This window comes from Leucopleurus acutus, assembly GCF_964270905.1.
Source record: "Leucopleurus acutus genome assembly, chromosome: 4".
Lineage (NCBI taxonomy): Eukaryota > Metazoa > Chordata > Mammalia > Artiodactyla > Delphinidae > Leucopleurus > Leucopleurus acutus.
In genome coordinates, this window is record NC_139146.1 from 141,759,601 (window position 1) to 141,775,734 (window position 16,134).

Sequence of the window (16,134 nt, forward strand, 5' to 3'; positions counted from 1 at the left end):
ACCACTGCGCCACCAGGGAAGCCCTGCCTGCTTAGCTCTTATACTTCAATTAATATTAAATCCAGAAAATCTTCTTTGTAATGGCTAGCCTGGTCTCACAGGCTGAATTAATCACACACTAATCTATGCCCCCAGGGCACTCTGGTCATAGCACTAGTATCACATCGAAATATAGTATTTTAAGTGTTTGTTTCTATATGTCCTTTCAGGTAAGAACTAGATCTAATTCATTTTTATCGCTCAGAATCTAGCATTGTGTCTATTAAAAAAGAACTGCTGAATGAATGCGTGTGAAATGAATAAAGGAGCAGCCTCAATGGTGGGAAATATACAAGGTTTTATTTCCTGGGTGGAATTGTATCCCCCAAAATAATATGTTGATATCCTGAATCCCAGTACCTCAAAATGTGACCTTATTTGGAAATAGGATTGTTGCAGATGTAACTAGTTAAAGAGAGATCATGCTGGAGTAGGGTGGGCCCTTAATACAATATGACTGGCGTCCTTATAAGAAGAGGAAAAGCAGACACAGGGAAGATGGCCATGAAGACAGGGCTAAAGATTGGAGTTATGCTGCTATAACCTGAGGAACACCTGGGGTTACCAGAGGCTGGAAGAGACAAGGAAGATTCTCCTCTAGTGGTTTTGGAGGAAGCATGATACTGTCAACATCTTGATCTCAGACTTTTAGTATCCAGAACTGAGACAGATAAATTTATGTTGATTTAAGCCACCCAGTTTGTGGTGCTTTGTTAGGGAAATGCTAGGTAACCAAAACACCTAGTATGTTTAAACTGTCTTATTTATGTTACTTGGGGTTATCTTTAAAATGGAATTGGTGTAGGCAAGAAAATAAAAGCATATGTGATACTTAAGGATTGCCTCTGCTCTGTAAGGTGTTAATGGTCTCCCAACATGGCATCCACCTGAAATGTGAGCTCTTTGAAGTGAACAAACAAATGAATTAACATATACTTATAAGTTACTGGGTAACAGTAATGTATGGAAAGTGATGCCCTTTGTTTCCAAATGTCCCAAAATTGGGAGCAAACTGTCTTTAGAATCATAAAAAAGTGATAATGAATTTTTACTTAGAATCTATAATGAGAGGAGGACACAAAATGAAAGATAGTAGATTCACCTATTCATTATCCCCTGTTTTGGGGATACAGCAGTGGGCAATAAAATGAAGGTTGCTTCTCCTGGAGATTATATTTTATTGGGGTAGAGCAGAAAAAACAAAATATAGGATACATTGGATGATACTATGAAAAAAAAAAAGAAGTAGGATAAGAAGATGAGGAATATTGAAGGGAGGTTACTTTTTCAGTTGGGGTTGTCAGACAAAGTGTTTTTCATCAGATAGCATTCGGGTGGAATGGGGAAATGAGCCATATATATGGATCTATATAGATATATATGTATATATATACATCAGATATGTGTATGTGTGTATATGGATCTATATAGATATATATGTGTATATATATACATCAGATATGTGTATGTATGGATCTATATAGATATATATGTATATATATACATCAGATATGTGTATGTGTGTTTATGGCTCTATATAGATATATATGCATATATATACACATCAAATATGTGTATGTGTGTATATGGATCTATATAGATATATATGTATATATATACATCAGATATGTGTATGTGTGTTTATGGCTCTATATAGATATATATGCATATATATACACATCAAATATGTGTATGTGTGTATATGGATCTATATAGATATATATGTGTATATATATACATCAGATATGTGTATGTGCGTATATGGATCTATATAGATATGTGCATGTATATATACATCAGATATGTGTATATGGATCTATACAGATATATATGTGTATATATATATATATATATACACACACATCAGCTATGTGTATATGTGTGTGTATATATATTTTTATATATATATATATACACACACACACACACACACACACACACAGAGTGAGAGGGCAAAGGAAACATGTCCTAAGGTAGAAGAGTATTGTTGGAATAGCAAAGGAGCCACTATTGCCTGTGAAGGGGAGAAACATGTGACAGGAGATAGAGAGGTAAATGAAGACCAGCTCACGTAGGCTATGAAGGCCATTTGAGAATTTTTCCTTCTCCTCTGAGTGAGTCTGCTTATGGGTTAGTTGTAAGCAAAGGAATAATATGATCTAACATAGGATTTCAAGTGTCCCTCTGGTGTCTGTGTAGAGGAATTCAGCATGGGGTGAACAATGGTAGAAGTTGACAGACTAGTTAGATGGAGACTGCAGGAATCTATTTGAAATGTCATGGTGACTTGAACTAGTATGAGAAGTGGTTGGAGTTGTTACGTTCTGAAAATGGAATCTGAGATTTGCAGACGGGGTATATGAGTAGACCTGAAATGAGTTTTGTCAGACAAGTAAACATCACGGTGAAGAGGGGAGTAGTGAAGGTGGGAGTGGAAGGGACAGCACTCCACACCTATCAGAAGGCATGGAGGCTTAAGGAAAGAGTACATGCCTGAGGAATTGGAAAGCCCTTGGAGGAAGAGGAGAAGAAAAGCAAATGACAAGGGTGATTTCAAAGCTCAAGTGGACCTAGCTTATATAGGATCTGCTGCTGTGTTCTGGAGGTTGAAGTTTATCCTGAATGTGGAAAGGAGTCCTTGAAGGTTTTCTGAGAAGGAGTGAGGCAGTTTTATATTTACAGTGTAGAATGCTAATGCTGACAGTAGATTGGAAAATGGATGGAGAGAGGGCAAGGATTGAAGGTGGAGACCAGGCTGGAGATTTTGCAGTATCTCATTTAAGAGATGATGGTGGCAATAGCACTATAAATAAGGAGGAATAAACAGACAAAAGACATTTATGAATAAAATGGCTAGACTTAATCATTAGTTGAATACAGGAGGTGAGGGAGAGGGAGACAGCAAGGGTAACTCCAAATTTTCTGACTTGGGTAACTGGGTTGTGATGGGCCATGACATGCCTTGTCCACAGATACCTTCTAAAAGGACATAAACAGAAAACTCCTAGGGTCTGAGAGCAGAGGCACAGATCAATGAAGATTGCGCACAGTGCAGGCACATCAAGAATGCCAAGGCCTGAAGGCAGAGCCTTGTATGACAATTTGCTTCAAAGTGCTGATGTAGCAACAGGTAAAGAGCCAGTATGCCCAAAGTTCTGTATTTCCTCTGACCTGGCGGGCATCTCTTTCTCTGTGAGTGGTCAAGAATACCAAATTTTGGAGCTTCCCTGGCGATCCAGTGGTTAAGACTCCATGTTTCCACTGCAGGGGGCATGGGTTAGATCCCTGGTCAGGGAACTAAGATCCCACATGCTGTGTGGTGTGGCCAAAAAAAAAGAATACCAAATTTTGAGCACTCCTTCTCATGAAAACAAGGAATGAATTGGGAGCCTATCACTTGTATCCTTTGCACTTCCCATTGTGGCTTCATGAATAAACCATAGCGAAGGGCAAGCCAAGCCAAGTCATCACCATCTCTAAGCTTTCAGCCGTTACCAGACTAGCTCATGGGTGGACGATTGTGCCATGAATTAGGTTTGTGAATAATAAAGATGAAATCTATTTGGGGGAGGTGGGGGAGGGTAGGAAAGACAAGAAATCCAAGAAGAGATTTCCTGGGTCTGTAATTCAAGTTTAAAACCTGTGTCTAGAGACCCCAGATGAGGTCTGGTTTCAACCATAGATATGGATGCCATTAGGGAACTTAGAAGATCCCAGAATGAGGTCAAAATAAGGAGACAAAAGAGTCAGGGATTGATTTTAGGAAATGACAGAATGCAGGTTATTAATATAGGAAGAACATCATTCTGGAAGAGGAGATCAAGAAGGAACTTCCAGCAAGCTAGTAGAACAAGGAGAAAGTGGATCTCAGAACCCAAGGGAGAAGGGATATTTATAGGTTGCAGAGAGACCTACTGAGGTACAGAATTAAAACTCCCCACTGGATTTAGCAACTAGGAGGTCATAGATGATGTTAGGTGTAATCACTGTGATAGTGAGGTACAGAAATCAGATTTCACTGGGCAAATTAAATGGCAGGTGAAGCACTGGAGACAGCGCGGGTTTAGCACTCTTCCTGACGTACAGGCTTTTAGGTGAAGGAGAGATCAGATGATGGCTGGAGGAGAATGTGAAATCAAAGAAGATTTATTATGTTAAACTGAAGCATATTAAAATTTTTAAGAGTTTATTTGAGCAAAAATCAATTTGAATATGACAGCATCCAATCTAGCGGATAGAAAGGAGCTCTGAGAAGCTGTACAAAATGAAAGACTTTTATAGGCAGAAGGGAGCAGGAACAAGGAAGTTATACTAGTCAAAAAAGCAGATTGGTTACTGCAAGGTTACTTTCCTTTAGGGGATGGCAGGTAATCAGACAGATTACCTAACTAGTGCTGATCAGGTGATTCCTGATGGACTGGTTTAAGATTTCGTTTCTGGGAGAGCCAAAACAGTAATTAAGTCTCAGTTTTGGTGACCTTGGGCTCAGCATAAGTGGCTCAGTTTTGGGCCCTGTTTTCTTCTTTTTTAACAATTTTATGTGGCACAGCCATAGAACACTTGCATGTTGAGAAGAGAAGCAAGTCTTAAGCAAGTTTTTAGAGGCATCATTTGAACCACAGCTAGAATAAGCTATCGAATGAGGCATTGGAGAAAGCAGATGGTTCCATTACTCTAAGGTTTGGATTTTGCCTAGTGAGTTTGCTGGAAGAATATTTGCACTGGGTGTTAAAGTCATTGTTGGGATTTTAATCGTTTAAGTAAAGCAAGTCTAGGCTACTAGGAGTTGAAAGCAGGAGGGGACTAACTCATTAAGACTATCCCTTCATCCTCACAAAAGCTGGGAGGTTAAAGTGAGAAAATGGTAATGTGGCACACAGTGAGTATTCCATCAGTGCTGGCTCTCTTTTGAATAATCTGAAAAAAATATATATAAGAATGTGAGACCCCCAAAACGTGTCAAAATTAGAGAGCTCATTATTAGCTCTAAGAAAACTTGTCTCCAGTAGGACACTGCAGAAACTGGGCAGAAAAGTCTTAACAAAGGCAAATCCCTGATTCAGAGTCTCTTTGTGTGCCTTAATAAAGGAAGGGGCTTGAGGAAATCCATGGCACAATGGCACCTGATTCAGACAGCTTATCAAGAGTCCAAGAAATGCTGCACTTCTGAGTTCTTGTCGAATAGATTCTATAAATGCTAGACTCTTAGGAGACAAAGAAGTGCTAGAAATATATCTAGTGATCTCTGAGACAAATGCAGCAGACCAGCTCTGTGACTGGTCTCACCCTTATTCCTATTTCAAGGCAAATGCTTCTAAATATTGGCCCATTCACACTCAACAAAGAATTCCTATGATCACGTGTGTATTTTAAAATATGCTTTAAATTTTTTCACTTTACTTTTTATACTTTCTTTTTTTTTTTCCTTTACACTTTCCACAATGCTTTGAAGAATGAGCCTTTGTTGAAAGAATCTAGATTTCAAATAATCCCTCTCTATCCTCCTTCAGTTCAGTATTACTTTCCTCTCTTAGGCTGTCCTCTCCCAGCCTTCTAGATGACTGACCTCCTTGCAGGCAGAGAACCTTGCCCTTTGCACCTTTCAGGCCATCATTAGTCATTTCAAAAATTTTACAGAGTAATGATAAAGAAAACTGTTATTTGAAGGACTTGGGCTGTGCATTATTTTTTTGGCCTTGACAAATACCCATTGGTAAAATGAAGACTTCAAAGGGCCTTCGTTAGGGCCTAAGAAAGGAACAGTGGGAAAGTTAATTACCTGGAGCCAAAAATCCTATTTTCCCTTTAACAGCCCAGGGCTGCACTTTACAAGCAATCAAATGGAGTGATGTCTGGCAAACAGTCAGCCTTTCTTGAAATGCTGAGTGCAATTAGATGCTCTCCTGTCTGTCATTAAAGACAAATTGTTTATAAATGGTTAACATTTGAGTACTACACTATGTTTTCAACCTTTATCACAATTATATTTCCAATATTGACTGAAATATTCTAAACTGAGAAATGGGAGCCTATTGCAAGGTTAATTGCTTGATAATAAATTACTGTTGATCTTAACAACACTCGCACTGTTTATTTATTTTGCCTTCATTTTCTTCAGGGGTTTTGACATTTGCATTTCAAATATATTCAGAAGAAGTCTTCTGTGAAAAGAATCATCCATCCCCTGATAGTGGCTAATTTTCTTCCTAATTGGGACTGTGAACCATTCAAAGAAAACAAACTCTCAACCCTGTCCAAAACCCACTGGCTCAAAAGAAACCCAGATGTCATTAGGGTTGTCAATGCTCCCTGATGAGACAGAAGGGTGAATAAAGCATTTTTGACTTGTAGAGGATGTTTCGAGATTGTGATATTATATGCTTCTCCCATGCTTGATAGCAATTTACTTCATTATATTGTATTTTAACTATTCAATGCACTATTCTAATCTGTTTATTCAACTGCACTATTCTTATTCAGTCACTAGTCACCCTACATAAAACTAGGAAGTTCATACAAAAGGACACAAGGGTCAGGCTCCTGAAATTGCGGTGATACCAATTTAGACTCTTCCGCATCTTTCAAATGACAAGGTTTCAAACCGGCACTTGGGTCTATTTCATCAGTACTATTTCAGTACTTTCATCTTAAGAACTGAATCTAAGAGGGTTGAGGAGAAGTTTTTTGTTCAGAATTCTGAACAAAATAATACGGATATCTTCCTAGTTATAAAATTTAGAGCATGGTGTTTCTAAGTGGTAATTATCATCATTAAAACTGAATGTTTCAAGGTGTAGATATCAAATCTATTCTAGGGACATCAGTAGAACCCAAATGCTCATTTCTCCATTGCCTGTCCAATAAAACCTCTATTTAATAATAAATGATAAACTATGAAAGAGTAACTTAGCCATTAGTTATTTAGAAGTTACTATATGCTAAGGGAGTGTGCTAACTCCTTTTATGTATTTTATATTTAATTTTCATAATTACCCTAAGAAATAGATTTTATCCTTTCCCTTTTATAAATGAATAAACTGACGTTTGGAGACATTATTTTCCCACAACTAGTAAATGGCAGAGCTAAAAATCTGAGGAATATTTGTCTGTTTCCAAAGCCATGTTCTTTCAAGTAGACAATTACCTAATAATCTGAACATTATATGCTATTATTACCCACTTTTTCAAAAACAGCATTATAAATACTATATAAATAATGAAGGCTCTTGACAAACTAAGTACAGGAAATTAAGTAAAAATCTTTGTTAACAAGTTGAATCTTAACTGCATTATCTATATTTAATGTGTGTGTCCTGAACTTACAGTAAAAGTCTAGAGTAGGATCTGCAAACCACAAACCCCTAGCCAATGACTCTTTTTGTAAAGAAAGATTGATTGGAACATGGCCATCCCCATTCATTTACATACTATCTATGACTGTTTTCATTATAAAACTATGAAGGGTCCTAGAATATACCATTGTGGCATAAGGATTATTTTGAGCTAAAGACAGTTGAGAATCAATAGATGAAGGCTTTTTCTGAACTCCCTTTATCTGCTTAAAAACAGAGTCTTCCAAAAGAATTCAACTGTCATAAAACCCCTCCCTGGCGTTTCACAACCAGGGAAGATTGACTCCTATCACTGGAAAGAAGTCAGCAATGGGGATAAGAAATTAACAGAAATTGTCACAAAGCTATCATATCTCCCATCTGTTCTGCTAAAGGCCCACATATCTTTCCTAAAAGTCATTTGTTTTCCCACAAGTGCCCTTTCTCCTCAACCTCTTCCCCTATTGACATGGTATATAAACCTCAAATTCTAACTGCCTCTTTGAGACACGTTTTGTTTTGTTTTGTTTTGTTTTTGTGAGCTCTCCAGTGAACATATGAGTAAACTTTATCTTTTCTCTTGCTAATTTGTCTTTTGTCAGTTTAATTCACAGGGCCCCAAGTAATAAACCTAAGAGGGTTGAAGAGAAGTTTTTCCTCCCTGATGACTGCTTTGTCAAGAAGTTGCAACAGAGACCCTATGGCCTGTAAGTGTAGTAGAATGTTTGCTATCTGGCATTTAATAGAAAGTTTGCTGAACCTGGTGAGGCTGAATGAATATTCAGAAATGGAACAGAGAACTTCACTACGTTTAAGCCAACTTCATAGTGAATCTGAAGTTTATAAGAAAAGGTACAGCCATATTATCTACTTGCAAATAATCATGTAGATAATGAAGGAAATATATAAGCTTCTTTGCTGCATGTTGCTTATGTGGTCACCAGCAATGAGAACCTAGGAAACTTTCTTGTCCTAAAGGTTACTGTATAATTGTAAAAATGTTATCAAACGACTCTAGTTTAAATTCCAATGAGATATACAGTGTGTGGTATGTACGTAACACAATAACATTCAAATACAAATAATCTGGAAAATCATTGTTTAATTTCTACTTTAAAATTTTTACAGAGTTTGATTAATAATATAGCTATGCATGCTTCTTCTTCTGTTAATTTTTTCTAATGTCTTTCTTGGAGTTTAATTGCTTTACAATGGTGTGTTAGTTTTTGCTTTATAACAATGTGGATCAGCTACACATATACATATATCCCCACAACTCCTCCCTCTTGTGTCTCCCTCCCACCCTCCCTATCCCACCCCTCTAGGTGGTCACAAAGCACAGAGTTGATATCCCTGTGCTGCTTCCCACTACCTATTTAACATTTGGTAGTGTATATATGTCAGTGCCACTCTCTCATTTTGTCTCAGCTTACCCTTCCCCCTCCCCGTGTCCTCAAGTCCATTCTCTACATCTGCATCTTTATTTCTGTCCTGGCCCTAGGTTCTTCATGACCATTTTTTTTTTCTTAGATTCCATATATATGTGTTAGCATACGGTATTTGTTTTTCTCTTTCTGACTTACTGCACTCTGTATGACAGACTGTAGGTCCATCCACTTCACTACAAATAACTCAATTTCATTTCTTTATATGGCACAGTAATATTGCATTGTGTATATGTGCCACATCTTCTTTATCCATTCATCTGTCAATGGACACTTAGGTTGCTTCTGTGTCCTGGCTATTGTAAATACAGCTGCAATGAACATCGTGGTACGTTGCTGTTTTTGAATTATGGTTTTCTTAGGGTATATGCACAGTAGTGGGATTGCTGGGTCATATGGTAGTTCTATTCTTAGTTTTTTAAGGAACCTCCACACTGTTCTACATAGTGGCTGTATCAGTTTACATTCCCACCAACAGTGCAAGAGGGTTCCCTTTTCTCCACACCCTCTCCAGCATTTATTGTTTGTAGACTTTTTCATGATGGCCATTGTGACTGGTGTGAGGTGATACCTAATTGTAGTTTTTTTTTTTTGAGTGTTCCCCATTGTTTTCTTTCTTCTCACTGTAGTTTTGGTTTGCATTTCTCTAATGATTAGTGATATTGAGCACCCTTTCATGTATTTGTTGGAAATCTGTATATCTTCTTTGGAGAAATGTCTATTTAGGTCTTCTGCTCATTTTTGGATTGGCCTGGTTTTTTTTGACATTGAGCTGCTTGTATATTTTGGAGATTAATCCCTTGTCGTTTGCTTAATTTGCAAATATTTTCTCTCATTCTGAGGGTTGTCTTTTCACCTTGTTTATGGTTCCCTTTGCTGTGCAAAAGCTTTTAAGTTTCATTAGGTCCAATTTGTTTATTTTTGTTTTTATTTCCATTTCTCTAGGAGGTGGGTCAAAAAGGATCTTGCTGTGATTTATGTCATAGAGTGTTCTGCCTAGGTTTTCCTCTAAGAGTTTTAGAGTGTCGGGCCTTATATTTAGGTCTTTAATCCATTTTGAGTTTATTTTTGTGTATGGTGTTAGGTAGCATTCTAATTTCATTCTTTTACATGTAGCTGTCCAGTTTTCCCAGCATCACTTATTGAAGAGGCTATCTTTTCTCCACTATATATTCTTGCCTCCTTTATCAAAGATAAGGTGACCATACGTGCATGGGTTTATCTCTGGGCTTTCTATCCTGTTCCATTGATCTATATTTCTGTTTTTGTGCCAGTACCATACTGTCTTGATTACTGTAGCTTTGTAGTATAGTCTGAAGTCAGGGAGCCTGATAACTCCAGCTCTGTTTTTCTTTCTCAAGATGGCTTTGGCTATTCGGGGTCTTTTGTGTTTTCATAAAAATTGTGAAATTTTTTGTTCTAGTTCTGTGAAAAATGCCAGTGGTAGTTTGATAGGGATTGCACTGAATCTGTAGATTGCTTTGGGTAGTATAGTCATTTTCACAATGCTGATTCTTCCAATCCAATAACATGGTATATCTCTCCATCTGTTTGTATCATCTTTAATTTCTTTCATCTGTGTCTTATAGTTTTCTGCATACAGGTCTTTTGTCTCCTTACGTAGGTTTATTCCTAGGTATTTTATTCTTCTTGTTGCAGTGGTAAATGGGACTGTTTCCTTAATTTCTCTTTCAGATTTTTCATCATTAGTGTACAGGAATGCAAGAGATTTCTGTGCATTACTTTTGTATCCTGCTGCTTTACCAAATTCATTCATTAGCTCTAGTAGTTTTCTGGTAGCATCTTTGGGATTCTCTTTGTATAGTATCAAGTCATCTGTAAATAGAATTCGCCTGTGAAGCCATCTGGTCCTGGGCTTTTGTCCGCTGGAAGATTTTTAATCACAGTTTCAATTTCAGTGCTTGTGATTGATCTGTTCATATTTTCTAATTCTTCCTGGTTCAGTGTTGGAAGCTTGTGTTTTTCTAAGAATTTGTCCATTTCTTCCAGATTGTCAATTTTATTGGCATATAGTTGCTTCTAGTAATCTCTCATGATCCTTTGTATTTCTGCAGTGTGAGTTGTTACTTCTACTTTTGCATTTCTAATTCTATTGATTTGAGTCTTCTCCCTTTTTTTCTTGATGAGTCTGGCTAATGGTTTATCAATTTTGTTTATCTTCTCAAAGAACCAGCTTTCAGTGTTATTGATCTTTGCTATCATTCCCTTCATTTCTTTTTCACTTATTTCTGATCTGATCTTTATGATTTCTTTCCTTCTGCTTACGTTGGGGTTCTTTCGTTCTTCTTCCTCTAATTGCCTTAGGTGTAATGTTAAGTTGTTTATGTGAGATGTTTCTTGTTTCTTGAGGTAGGATTTTATTGCTATAAACTTCCCTCTTAGAACTGCTTTTGCTGCATCCCAAAGGTTGTGGGTCATGGTGTTTTCATTGTCATTTGTTTCCAGGAATTTTTTGACTTCCTCTTTTATTTATTCAGTGACGTCTTGGTTATTAAGTAGTGTATTGTTTAGCCTCCATGTGTTTGTATTTTTTACAGATCTTTTCCTGTAACTGATATCTAGTCTCATGGCATTGTGGTCAGAAAAGATACTTGATAGAATTTCAATTTTCTTAAATTTACCAAGGCTTGATTTGTGACCCAAGATATGATCTATCCTGGGAAATGTTCCATGATCACTTGAGAAGAAAGTGTATTCTGTTGTTTTTGGATAGAATGTCCTATAAATATCAATTAAGTCCATCTTGGTTAATGTATCATTTCAAGCTTGTGTTTCCTTATTTATTTCCATTTTGGATGATCTGTCCATTGGTGAAAGTGCGGTGTTAAAATCTCTTACAATGATTGTTTTACTGTCGATTTCCCCTTTTATGGCTGTTAGTGTTTGCCTTATGTATTGAGGTGCTCCTATGTTGGGTGCATAAATATTTACAATTGTTATATCTTCTTCTTGGATTGATCCCTTGATCACTATGTAGTGTCCTTCTTTGTCTCTTGTCATAATCTTTATTTTAAAGTCTATTTTGTCTGAGATGAGAATTGCTACTCCAGCTTTCTTTTGGTTTCCATTTGCATGGAATATCTTTTTCCATCCCCTCACTTTCAGTCTGTATGTGTCCCTAGGTCTGAAGTGGGTCTCTTGTAGATAGCATATATATGGGTCGTTTTTGTATCCATTCAACCAATCTGTGTCTTTTGGTTGGAATATTAATCCCTTTACATTTAAGGTAATTATCAATATGTATGTTCCTATTACCATTTTCTTAATTGTTTTGGGTTTGTTATCGTAGGTGTTTTCCTTCACTTGTGTTTCCTGCCTAGAGAAGCTCCTTTAGCATTTGTTGTCAAGCTGCTTTGGTGGTGCTGAATTATCTTAGCTTATGCTTGTCTGTAAATGTTTTAATTTCTCCATCAAATCTGAATGAGGTCCTTGCTGGGTAGAGTAATCTTGGTTGTAGGTTTTTCCCTTTCATGACTTTAAATATGTCTTGCCACTCCCTTCTGGCTTGCAGAGTTTCTGATGAAAGATCAGCTGTTGGCCCTATGGGGATTCCCTTGTATGTTATTTGTTGTTTTTCCCTTGCTGCTTTTAATATTTTTTCTTTGTATTAATTTTTGATAGTTTGATTAATATGTGTATTGGCGTGTTTCTCCTTGGATTTATCCCATATGGGACTCTCTGTGCTTCCTGGACTTGACTGACTATTTCCATTCCCATATTAGGGAAATGTTCAACTATAATCTCTTCAAATATTTTCTCAGTCCCTTTCTTTTTCTCTTCTTCTTTTGGGACCCCTATAAATCGAATGTTGGTGCATTTAATGTTGTCCCAGAGGACTCTGAGACTGTCCTCAATTCTTTTCATTCTTTTTTCTTTATTCTGCTCTGCAGTAGTTATTTCCACTATTTTAACTTCCAGGTCACTTATCCTTTCTTATGCCTCAGTTATTCTTCTATTAATTCCTTCTAGAGAATTTTAAATTTCATTTATTGTGTTGTTCATCATTTTTTGCTCTTTAGTTCTTCTAAGTCTTGTTAAATGTTTCTTGTATTTTCTCCATTCTGTTTCCAAGATTTTGGATCATCTTTACTGTCATTAATCTGAATTCTTTTTCAGGTAGACTGCCTATTTCCTCTTCATTTGTTTGGTTTGGTGGGTTTTTACCTTGCTCCTTCATCTTCTGTGTATTTCTCTGTCTTCTCATTTTGCTTAACTTACTGTGTTTGGGATATCCTTTTTGCAGGCTGCAGGTTCATAGTTCCCATTGTTTTTGGTGTCTGCCCCCAGTGGCTTATTATGATTTTAGGCATCCTCTCTGCTAATGGGTGGGGTTCTGTTCCTGTCTTGCTAGTTGTTTGGCATAAGGTGTTCAGCATTGTAGCTTGCTGGTTGTTGACTGGAGCTGGGTCTTAGCATTTAAGTGGAGATCTCTAGGAGAGTTTTCACCATTTGATATTACGTGGAGCTGGGAGGTCTCTGGTTGACCAATGTCCTGATCTCGGCTCTCCCACCTCAGAGGTACAGGCCTGACACCTGGCCGGAGCACCAAGACCCTTTTGGTAAGTCTGAGGTCTTCTGCCATCATTAAGTGAGTGTTCTGTAGGAGTTGTTCCACATGTAGATGTATTTTTGATGTATTTTTGGGTTGGAAGGTGATCTTCATGTCTTACTCCTCTACCATCTTGAAGGTCTCCCTCTTCTGTTAATTTTCTGTTCAAATTTTACTGATTTCCTCATAAATATTTATAAACATTATATATACATGAGTATTTGCTTTTAATATTACATGAATAAAAGTAGTGAGAGTGGGCATCTTTGTTTTGTTCCCAATCTTTGAGAAAATGCTTTCAGCTATTCACAATTGAGTATGAGGTTGGCTGTAGGTTTGTCACATATGGTCTTTATTATTTTGAGGTATGTTCCCTCTATACCCACTTTGTTAAGAGTTTTTATTATAAATGAATGTTGAATTTTGTCAAAAGCTGTTTCTGCATCTTTTGAGAAGATCATATGATTTTTATTCTTCAGTTTGTTAATGCAGTGTATCACATGGATTGATTTGCAGATGTTGAAACTTCCTTGCTTCCCTGGTATAAATCCAAGTTGATCATGGCATGTTATCCTTTTAATGCCTTCGTGAATATAGTTTGCTAATATTTTGCTTAGGATTATGGCATCTATGTTTATCAATTTTATTGGCCTGTAACTTTCTTTTTTTGTGCTGTCTTTGTCTGGTTTTGGTATCAGGGTGATGCCGGCCTCAGAGACTCAGTTTGGAAGCATTCCTTCCTCTTCAATTCTTTGGAATAGTTTGAGAAAGATAGGTGTTAACTCTTCTTTAAATATTTGGTACTATTCATCTCTGAAGCCATCTGGTCTTGTACTTTTGTTTGTTGGGAGTTTTTTTCTTTTAATTGCTGATTCAATTTCATTACTGGTAATCAGTCTATTCATATTTTCTAATTCTTCCTGATTCAGTCTTGAGTGATTGTAAATTTCTAGGAATTTATCCATTTCCTGAATGTTGTCCATTTTATTGACATACAATTGTTTGTGGTACTCTCTAATGATCCTTTGTATTTTTGTGGTGTATGTTGTAACCTCTTCTTTTTCATTTCTGATTTTATTGACTTGGGCCATCTCTCTTTTGTTCTTGATGAGGCTGGGTAAAAGTCTATTATTTTTTTTATCTTTTGAAACAACCAGCTCTTAGTTTCATTGGTCTTTTCTATTGTTGTTTAGTCTTTATTTCATTTATTTCCCCTCCGATCTTTATTATTTCTTTTCTTCCACTAACTTTGGGTTTTGTTTGTTGTTCTTTTTCTGTCTCCTTCAGGTGTAAAGGTTAGATTATTTGAAAATTTTCTTGTTTCCTAAGGTAGGCTTGTATTGCTATAAACTTTACTCTTAGAACTGCTTTTGCTGCATCCCATATGTTTTGGATTATTGTGTTTCCATTTTCATTTACCTCCATGTTTTTTTGTGGTTTTTTTTTGCAGTACGCGGGCCTCTCACTGTTGTGGCCTCTCCTGTTGCGGAGCACAGGCTCCGGACGCGCAGGCTCAGCGGCCATGGCTCACGGGCCTAGCCGCTCCGTGGCACGTGGGATCTTCCTGGACTGGGGCACAAACCCATGTCCCCTGCATTGGCAGGTGGACTCTTAACCACTGTGCCACCAGGGAAGCCCTACCTCCATGTTTTAAAATTTCTTCTTTGATTTCTTCAGTGACCCATGAGTTGTTTAGTAACATATTGTTTAGCCTACACCTATGTGTGTTTTCCTTCTCCCAATCTCATTGTGGTTCCTTCTTTGTCTTTAGTTGTGGAAAACCTTTTTTGGTAATCTTCAGGTTGTTCTCATAGATAGTTGCTCTGTAAATAGATGTAATTTTTGTGTGTCCAATGGAGGAGATGAGTTCAGGGTCTTTCTACACTGCCATCTTGGCCACCTCTTGTTCATTGATTTTATTTTTCCAAAAATGTATTAAGTAATTTGGAATTTAATTTAGATAAATAGGTAAGCATTAAATCATATCAGAGACCCCAATTTTCCAAACCTTCCTGTTAGCATAACAATGGTCACTAAAAGTTGCCAAATCTAGGAATACTCAAGGTGTCACCTGCCCATTCTTAGACATGTTTCATTTTTGGTGTACTTTTTAACACTTTTAATTGGACACTTCTAATGCAGACAACAAAATTGCAGGTGATGTGCATTACTTTAGTGTTTTCGCTTTCAAGAAAGTGAATTTACAGCAGGAAGCTTATATAAAACTGGTAATAAAAATATGTACTTTTTTACCACCCACAGCCTAATAATCACAACTAGTACCTGATATTTATTAGTGGGAACCAAGAGCTTAATTTTAGAAATAAGAATTAGAAATACTCATATGTGAGAATATTAATTTTTTTTCTGGTATATACCAAGTATGCTGATGTATAAGTGCCCAGTAAATGTGTGTTGAATGAATGGAAAATTGATAATATTTTCCATAGAGTCGATCAAATCCTTGATATTTAAGGTGAACTGCAGGTTTATCCTCTCTACTCCTTCCTACCAGTCCTGGCTGAATCCTCTTGATCTTTATTCTCCCTTCTGAGACAATACATAATAAGTATAACCCCTCTTCTATATGTAGTCTTTCATATAGTTTATGACAGTTTTAATTTCCTATGGAAGACACTCCTGATTTTTTACTATGTAAACTCTATGTGAATAGTATTGAATTTATTAAGGGTGACAGCCAAAATGTCTGATACAGAGTAGATACTGAATAGTTTGGAGGATAAATTTT